This window comes from Ceratina calcarata, unplaced genomic scaffold (genome assembly GCF_001652005.2).
Source record: "Ceratina calcarata isolate Rehan_Ccalc_2016 unplaced genomic scaffold, ASM165200v1 scaffold343.2, whole genome shotgun sequence".
In the NCBI taxonomy this organism is placed as follows: Eukaryota; Metazoa; Arthropoda; class Insecta; order Hymenoptera; family Apidae; genus Ceratina; species Ceratina calcarata.
In genome coordinates, this window is record NW_017157160.1 from 2,443 (window position 1) to 12,533 (window position 10,091).

Here is a 10,091-nt window from a genome sequence, read left to right on the forward strand (position 1 = left end):
GGTAAATTATTTGTTGAGATTTCACTGTTACAGGTCGAAGCTGGAAAAAGGCGGAAAGCAGAATAAAAATATCAATCACCACCACCATAACCTCGAGATAAAGGATATAACGAATGAAATAAACAACAGGGAGTCAAGACGACAGGAGCCTGGACGGACGAATCAAACGAAGGAACAACGATAATCGACGCTTGAATAAAAAATTAAATAAATAAAAAGCCAAAAACTGAAATTGAAAAGAATAAACAAAATAGCAATCTGGCAGAATCAATTAACCGATTGATTGATTCACTAATAACCATATTATGTTATGTTTCAGAAATTAAACAACGAGAGAACCTAAATAGACTGAAACAGGAAAAACTACACCGTTACAACATACACTAACACACATACTGCAGATCAACGACACAGACGACAACGGATCATTGGTAATAACACAATTGAATGACTGAATTGAATGTATGCTGAGAGAGAGAGAGAGGGGAAAAATTTAGAAGGTATTTAGTGTAAAAGAATGGAAACTAGAACTGTGAGCACAAATTGAAAATGGTATGAATGATGTATTATATGTAACCTTATTCTAAAAGTGTGATAATGAGAGTGTAAGGAATGCAGTGAGATACACGGTAAATCACTCTAAACATAGACCACTTCTCCTATCTGATAACCTAAACAGAATAGACGACAAAAAGAAAGGACGAATGAATGCAATAAATAAATAAATAAATCACCGACTGTTCGAATGAGAGATAAAACTGAGAATACGGAGTGCAGTATGGTATGGAAATGCATTGTATGAGATCATTATACTAAAAGTATTGTAACAGGTGTGACGAATGCAAAAAATGAGTATGTGGAAAGCATGATATAACAAATAACGAATCAGATTACACCCTCTAGCCAACCGCCTGATATGTATGAATGATAAGGAAAAAGTATGCACGAATGAGACGAATAAACTGTCAATTATAAAGAATACAACATAAACCTTTCAATTATACATAACTGTAACAAACATCGAAACATCGGTACGATCCGGATCCCTTTCGCGAGAACGTCCTGAGATCTTCGATCACCGGCACGCTCTGGCGAAACTGATCTGTGTCTGCGAAGATATCGATAAATAATCGATAAAACGAGTTTGTCGCTCGTCAAGAAAGACACCTCGAGCAGTACGCTCGTTGTAAGAAAACGAAACAACGAAAAACGAAAAACGAAAAGAGCCATTGGCCAAGAAGAGCTTTAAGCCATTGTGTCGCAACAAAAAGCGACCGGGGGTACCTCCCGAAACCCAGGTACTACGAGAGTATCACTCGTATATCAAAGATACATTAACTGATTTATCACGAAATCAAAAAACATTTACCGAGAAATCTCACTCGAAACGAGGTAAACGCTTCACAGCAATCTGACAACTTGTCGAACAACAGGACTGGGATAAATCATCAGAAAAAGGAAGACTACACGAGAAAAAGAAACAAACGAACTGAATCTGATAAATAAATTTAAATAAATAAACTGATCACAAATTGTATTAAGAAAATAAGATCCTAGACACACCGAACCATTCCTCTGTAAACCATTGATATACCACTACGAAATTAGGATAAGCCATACCAATAATTGAACTTATAATTATCACGAAACATTACCAATCGAATAAATAAATAATAAACAAACCGATAAATAAATATAACAGTAGAATCAACATTAACGATTAAGGAACAAAATAGCAGAATAGAATCAGTAACAAAACAAAATAACAGTTAATAAAGATTATTTAGAACAAACCAAAATAGAACACACCCTAAGAATAATCGAAATCATACTATAAGCTAAAAAAGAGAGACAAAATTACATACATTATCGAAATAAAGATACTGGTTTAAATAAAGCAAAAACGAAAAAGAATAAAATTCAAATACCCGAGTTGACTGATCTTTCTCTCTTCCTTTTTTTTTTCTACTGTCGATAACGCCACGTCAAACCGTGCATGAATCATTGAAAGGTACATCCTTCGTTGATAATCATGCACGGCCGGTAGGCATAGAGGAACACGACCTTAAAAGAAAACTAAAACTGAAGTAAACTCATAAAAGTTTACTAAGAATTCGAATAGCCACCGCAGAAAGATAATTAACTTCACAAGGGTTCTATACTACCGTCCAAACTCTCATTAGACGAAAGACGAACGAAAATAAGGAAAGAGAACGAACAGCAACAGTAGATAAATGGATAATTGCGAGATTATGACAAAAAGAAGATTTCTAACTTAACGAAGAACGAAAGATAAATGTAACATTCCCAAATTGCTCATCTCTGAACAAACAAACAATAGACCGAACACATACGTGTTACACATACAAATCAAAAAACAGAATTCAAATCAATCGAAAAAATTAAAAACCAAAAAACACTTGATGCGAACATTGAGAGTAAACACGTAAATAGTGAACAAACCCTTAAATTAAACAGCAAAGAAAAAGACCACATCAATACCGACCAGAACCCGATCTATATAGATAAAAATTATATTATCTGAATTACTAGATCCACTCTAAAAAGAGATCGAAATACAAAAAGTTGGACAACGTTGAAAGGGAAAATAATAAAACAATAAAGATACAATACCAGGACCTTGTCAAAGGGAATAATTCATTTATTTATTTATTCAACTTACAACATAGAATTATACATCTCAACCATAGAAACACGAACGAAATGAACTATTATATGGAACAAAAATAAGAAATTACGTAACTTGTAAACAAAATAAACCAAGAGAATACACTACAATAACATTAACGTAAAAACGCACACGGAACTATTTCTCTCCTCAGAAATTACCTGAAGATATACCCAGACTTGTCGAGACAATCGCAGATTTAAACGATCAAAATGGACGGTCTGAAATTTGTCCAAATAAACTTGCACAGATCCAGAGCGGCCACTGGAGCCGTATCAAACCTAATAACAAAACATAAAATAGACATAGCATTAATTCAAGAACCTTGGACGATTAATGATAGGATCAAAGGACTTGGAATGTTAGGAAATGTCTTAATTCTTAGATGCTCGAGAGACAGACCAAGAACATGTATAATACATACCAACAGAATCAAACGGGTACTGTTGCCGCAATTCAGCGACAGAGACATGACAACGATGCTCCTGGAGAAGAACAATGAAAATTCACGATTATCAAAAGTGGTAGTGGTATCGGCATACACGCCGCACAATGAGAGAAATCCGATCTCGAACAGGATGGAATTGTTAGTGGAATGGTGCGTTAGACAAGGAGCGAGTTTAATCATAGGAGCAGACACGAACTCGTGCCATGAATTATGGGGAAGCTCAACCACGAATGACAGAGGACTGAAATTACTGGATTTTATAAATAGCAACGACTTGACCTGGTTAAACGAGGGTACAAGACCGACGTTCAGTATGTCTATTAGAGAGGAAATACTGGATGTAACGTTGACTTGGTCGGAGATCCGCCCGGCGATGAAAGAGTGGAGAGTACTCGATGATCCATCATTATCGGATCACAGATATATCACGTTTATCTTGAAAATCCGAGGAATTCCAACAAACAGAATTGTAAGCGAGAAGAAATCGCTAAATGTCGAATACTATCTGAAAACATTAAAAGACAAATTGATCGACCCTCCAAAAGTTTACGGCACTCCGCAAGAAATTGATACTTACTTAGAACATGTGACAAGCGCAATAACGAACGCGGCAAACGAAGCTTTGATCTGTAAAACAAAAGGTTTTCACAGTAAACTCCCATGGTGGAATACAAGCCTGCAAAAATTGGATGAAAGATGTAAAAAGCTAAAAAAAAGAGCTCGTAGAACAAACAGAACGAGCGACAAGCGGAAACTGCGCAGAGCAGAATTGAAACTAGGCAGAATGATTCGAGAGGCAAAAAACAAATCGTGGCGAGGCTTTTGCAAGGGACTGAAAAAACTGCAAGATATGGCGAGAATAAACAGGGTCCTCGAGAGAGTTGACCAAAACAGTTTAGGACTGTTAACAAAGAGAGACGGTACACTGACTAATAATATTAGAGAAACGCTCGAAGTTTTGATCGCGGAACATTTCCCGGGGGCAATAAACGACACAGACACCGAACAAAGGTCAAACGAGGAAACGGAAAGAATCTATTTGACAAGAAATCCCAGACCAGACTGGGGACTAGCATCAAAGATTATATCGGAGGAGAGAATTAATTGGGCGATAGGAACTTTCCTCCCGTATAAAACGCCCGGACCTGATGGATTATTTCCTAAATTTCTGAAAGTAGGCCGTCAATTAATCACGCCGCACCTGGCAAAAATAATGAGAGCCAGCCTGGCCATCGGATACATACCGACCGATTGGAGAAGAACAAAGATAACGTTTATACCGAAACCAGGGAAAACAGATTACTCCTCACCGAAGGCATTCAGACCGATAAGCTTAACGTCATTCTTATTAAAATCTATGGAAAAACAGATAGACAGATACATGAAAGATGTAGTATTAATAGAACGACCGCTATCTCCTAGACAATACGCTTTTCGCGTCGGACACTCGGTAGAAGCCGCGTTGCATGGGATAACGAGATACCTCGAAGATGCTTATTATAATAGAAAATACGCGGTGGCGTGCTTTATGGATATAGAAGGAGCGTTCAACCAGACGCCGAAAGAAGTATTTGTAAAAGGACTACTAGATCATAATGTAAACGCGACAGTAGTAAGGTGGATAGAAAAACTATTATCAGATAGAGTTATTACAACAGAATTTGGCGACACGAGCGCAGAAGGACTGGCTAATAGAGGATGCCCGCAAGGGGGTATTTTATCGCCTATACTTTGGTGTTTAGTGGTAAACAGCCTACTGGAACGTTTGAGAGATAACGGTTTTCAAGTATGGGGCTACGCGGACGATATAGCGATAGCTGTATCAAATGTAGACAGCGGAACGGTGAAGAACGAAATGAACAGAGCACTGAGAATCGTAGAAGATTGGTGCTCAGAAACCAGTCTATCGGTAAATCCCACTAAAACAGAATTAATGGTAATAACGAGAAAAGTCAGGAAATTAAATATAAGAGGTATAAAATTCAACGGAGTACAACTGAAAAAATCAGAGGCAGTAAGATATCTTGGAGTTACCTTTACGAGCTATCTGACATGGAAGAATCAGGTCGACAAAACGATCGACAGAGCACGGAAAAACCTGGCGACGATCAGTAGAATGGTAGGCGGAACGTGGGGACTGACCCCAGCGGCGGCCCACTGGATATATAATTCAATCATCCTACCCAGATTGACATTCGGCTCGATAATCTGGTGGGAAGGCATTCACAATTGTAAAACACAAATGCGACTGGAAAGTTTACAACATGTAGGATTAAAAAGAATACTCGGAGCGTTCAGATATTCACCGACGAGAGCGATGGAAGCAATGCTTGCAACTCCAACGCTGACAATGAAAATAGAGGAAGTAGCCATCAGAACGGCAAAACTTCTGAAACATTGGAACAAGTGGCAACCGTCGAACAAGGGCCACTCGACGATAATGACTGAATTAATACCTGAAACGGAAAAAGACCTGTTAATGACAATAGAAACAATGACAGTAATAAACAGTATTAACTTACAGATTCGGCAGAAAGTTTCGAACAGACATTCCTATGAGAAGCGACTGGAAAAACGGTAGACCATACAGATTCAATGGCTGGAACACATGGTTCACTGACGGAAGTAAAGACGACAAGGGAGAAACAGGTTGTGCCTGGGTCTCCGACGGACTGACAAACGGTAAATCTGAATACCTAGGCAAATTTGCCACGGTCTACCAGGCCGAAGTCGTAGCAATCTTGCGATGTGTAGAAGATCTAATTGAAAGAAACATTAGACACGAACACATAGTTGTTTTCACGGACAGTCAAGCGGCAATGAAAACGATGGAGAAATCATGCTATAAATCCACGGTAGCATTGGAATGTTTCGATCGACTAAACGAATTGGCATCGGTAAACAAAAGAGTAGTCTTATGCTGGTGTCCAGGCCATAGAGGAATACCGGGCAACGAAGAAGCAGACAGATTGGCAAAATTAATAGTAGAAGAGAAAAGACCGGGACTGGAACCCTGGTTGCCGGTCCCATATGCAGACTTTAAACTTGAATTGAAAAGACTCTCGCTCTCCAGATTAAAAGAAAGATGGTCAAGCACAACGACATGTAGACAGGGAAGAGAAATGATAGGTGAAATAAATGTAGGAAAAGCCAAAGAGATTCTGAAAATGAACCGCGGAGACTCGAGAATCCTCACTTACGTATTGACGGGACACGCACCACTAAACTATCACCTGTACAAAATGGGAGTAAAAGAGGACGGAAACTGTACCTGTGGAACGAACAAAATGCAAACTGTAAAACACTTACTTATCGACTGCGACAGATTCGAAAGAAAAAGGAGAGAGACGTTTGGTATTCTAGACTTTAAGGATCAACGAATTGATCAACGAATTGATCAACTACCTTACGATAAATTAATAAGATTTTTCAAGGAAATCGATCAATGGGACAAAACGATCGATCTGCCAACATAAAACAGAGAGAAGATCACAAACCTCTTGAGTATGGAATTAGCTAGACTAATGCCACGTATAAAACAACAAGATCCTCTGCAAACCTTCTTTAAAAATTGCAGAACCAAAGAAGGTAATATTCAACCAGATACTATTAAGACTGATACACAAAGAGAATATATTAGGAAAATGCAAATTGAACCGTAACTTCGAACAGTGCATACTGTGCGAACTCTCCAAAACTAGAAGATAAAATTACATTTTTTTACGTCATTAAAAAATATTTGCAGTCCTTGTAAAGAAAAATTGAATACGTGAAAGTAGTCTATAAGAAGACCAACAAGATACAGACACAATGGTCAACGATATGACACCCTGATTACAAACTGAGAGGAAAGAAAACGAGAAACAAAGGATTAACTAACAAGGAAACGGACGACAATAGATTATAAATACCAAACTACAAATACCGAGCGACAAACTACCCAGGAAAGAATACGAAATCATATAGTTCAGGTACCACATCTACTTCAACAATGTTGAAGGAAAATGACAAAACAACATAGAACCAAATAACCAATTTTACAAACCCCTGAATAAGTTGAGCTCGATGCCATATATTATAAAAAACAGGAAGGAAATCATAAGTTCCCAAAGCATGAAACCAACAGGATCAATGTAGCATATAGATCTACAAGTTTCCCCGCAAATCTAAAAAATTACCGTATTAAAGAAGGGTATGAAACATTAAGAAAGGAAATTAATGCACTGAAAACCGAAAATCGCCGTATATAACAACAAATGTACTTACGATATATGTAGTACTCAACCAGATACTTTCTTATTAATCTGGTCTACAAGGAGAATATATTGGAGAAAATGCAGTCCGAATGATGTCTTCGAACAGTGTCCGCTGTACGAAATTTTCCAAAAAATGAAGGATAAACTACATTTTCTTACGTCATTAAAAACATTTGCAGTTCTTGCAAAAGAGGTAAAAATACGTGGAGGCATCCTACAAAAAGGTAAACTGAGTACAGATTTGAACACCAACGGTATAACACTATAAATACAAACTGAAAAGAAAGAAATAAGAATTAAAAGACTACTAACAAGGTAAGAAAGAACATTTCTTAAAACAATACCAACAACCCAAAGAAAGGAACACGACCTTGATAGACAACAAAACTGTGTCCCCCAAAGAAATGAATAATAATAAATTGTAAATATCAAAACAAGCAAGGAATAAGCTAATCAGAAGGAAGAATATGAAAACATGCACCTTTAAGTAACACATATACTCCAACAAAACCAAAAGAAAACAATAAAATATATATAAATTTAGAAAAACCAACTTTACAAACTCCTGCATAAGTCAGAGTTGATATCATATTTTCCAATAAACAGAAACAGATCACAAGCTTCCTGAGTATGGAACCTGAGCTGGATCAATGTCGCATATAAAATTTACAAAACCCCCTGCAGATCTAAAAAATTAGAACATTAAAAGAGAATAAATACCACATATAGGGAAGAGATTAACGTATTAGAAACCAAAATTCGCCGCATTTAACGGCAAACACACTTACGATGCATACAGTAATCAATCAGGTACCCTTAAGTCTGGACTACAAGGAGAATATATTGGAGAAAATGCGGTCTGAACTGTGCCTCCAAGCAGTACTCGCTATACAAACTTTCTGAAAACCTGCAGATAACCTACATTCTTTCACGACATCTGAAACATAATTACAAGAGAAATTGAATATATAAAGCACCCTATAAAAAGACAATAAATGACTTACCGGATAAACAAACGCTCGAGACTTCCTCAGAAATTAACATCGACTCCTTGATTAATATTAGTATTATAAAACAGATCACCCGGCTCGCCGTTCGTCCAAATCAACGATTCATTCGCTTCAAAAAGTCAAAACCTGTAAAAATCTTAATTAATTCATACACCGTTGAGAATAAAAAACCAAAATGATAACTTACAACCACAATCAAAGTAAGAACCCATAAAAATCAAAATCAAATGGTTGAAGAGTAACGATTTGACACTTGTAGGTTACGTCGCGAGAGACGTAAACATGGGCCCAACATGGCGCCAAAGGAGCGGAGCAAAAAGAGCGCGAACTGAAAAACTCGACGCACCACGAAATTCAAACGATAAAAGAGAGAAAAACCAGTCTCGAATACATACACAAATAAGAAAAAGCTGCTAACAACAAATAAAAAGAGAAGAGTAAAATCAAACCACTACAATAAACATGAACAACACAAATTAAGAATAACACAAACGAAAAATCTGAACCCCTCCAAAAACTATAAAAAATTCAGAACTAACAAACGTTAAACAAACTGTACGAACAACGAACAAAATCCACGCTGAAACCAGCATCAACTAACCCCAAAGAAAAATAAAAGGACCTTGGAATAAACCAATGATAAAGAATTATAAAAACCCAGGTAAATAAATCATAGCGAATAAAAATACCATCCACCGCAAAAAACTGATAACAATAAAATAAGAAATAACATCAATCACGAACAAGATCGACCCCAAGAAATAGAAAACCTAAACAGGATAACTGTAAAACACTCTTGACAAATAATTAATGCAACAAAACGACTGACACCAAATGCAAGAATGCCTAGCATGATCAACGAAAGCGTAAGAGGAGAAATGTAGTGGGGATAGAAACACGAATGGAAACAGGGGAAACGAGTCGCGAGGAAAGAAATCGGCTTAGCACAGGTTGAGCACCCCGGCCGGTATACACACAATAGAGGGGCGGAGCATGATCACGAGATGAATGAAACGAGAGCAATATCGTTATCGAGCAAGTGGACCATTCGAACAGGGAACACGAACAGCAAATCTACCACGCTGAAAAAACAAAAGGAATGAAAAGAAAAACAACAAATGAACTATGGAAATGTTTCGTGAAAAAGATAAGAAGCGGCATACAAATAAAAATCGGATGCACGGAAAAAGATTCATCTCACGAAACAAAGGACGAGATGAAGAAAACTCGAATTGATAATAACGAATCAGGCTACGATACTGCCAATACTGGATCACTGAGCTGATACTGACCTACGTTTAAATTAAGATACAAACATTCAGAGACAGATAAGTAATATGATCAAAATCCACGGGTAAAAAACAGATTACATAAAAAGACCACAGGTAAAAGAGAAATCCCAACTTATGAATTATAATTAACAGAATAAAAACAATACTGTTTAATAAACACTTATAAAGAAACTAAAAATGACAACAACAAGAACACTAACAGAAAATTCTATTTCTAATATTTAGGAAAAGACAGAGGCGATTAAAACGACCGGAACATAATGAGAGTATCTGAGATGAAAAGGGGAGGATTCGTCCCTCCCATGAAAATGGCGGATAGAAGAATAGGAACAATTTAATACGGGCCAACACAACCAAACGCAAAAAACAAAACAAAAGGTTACAACAAGGAATAAA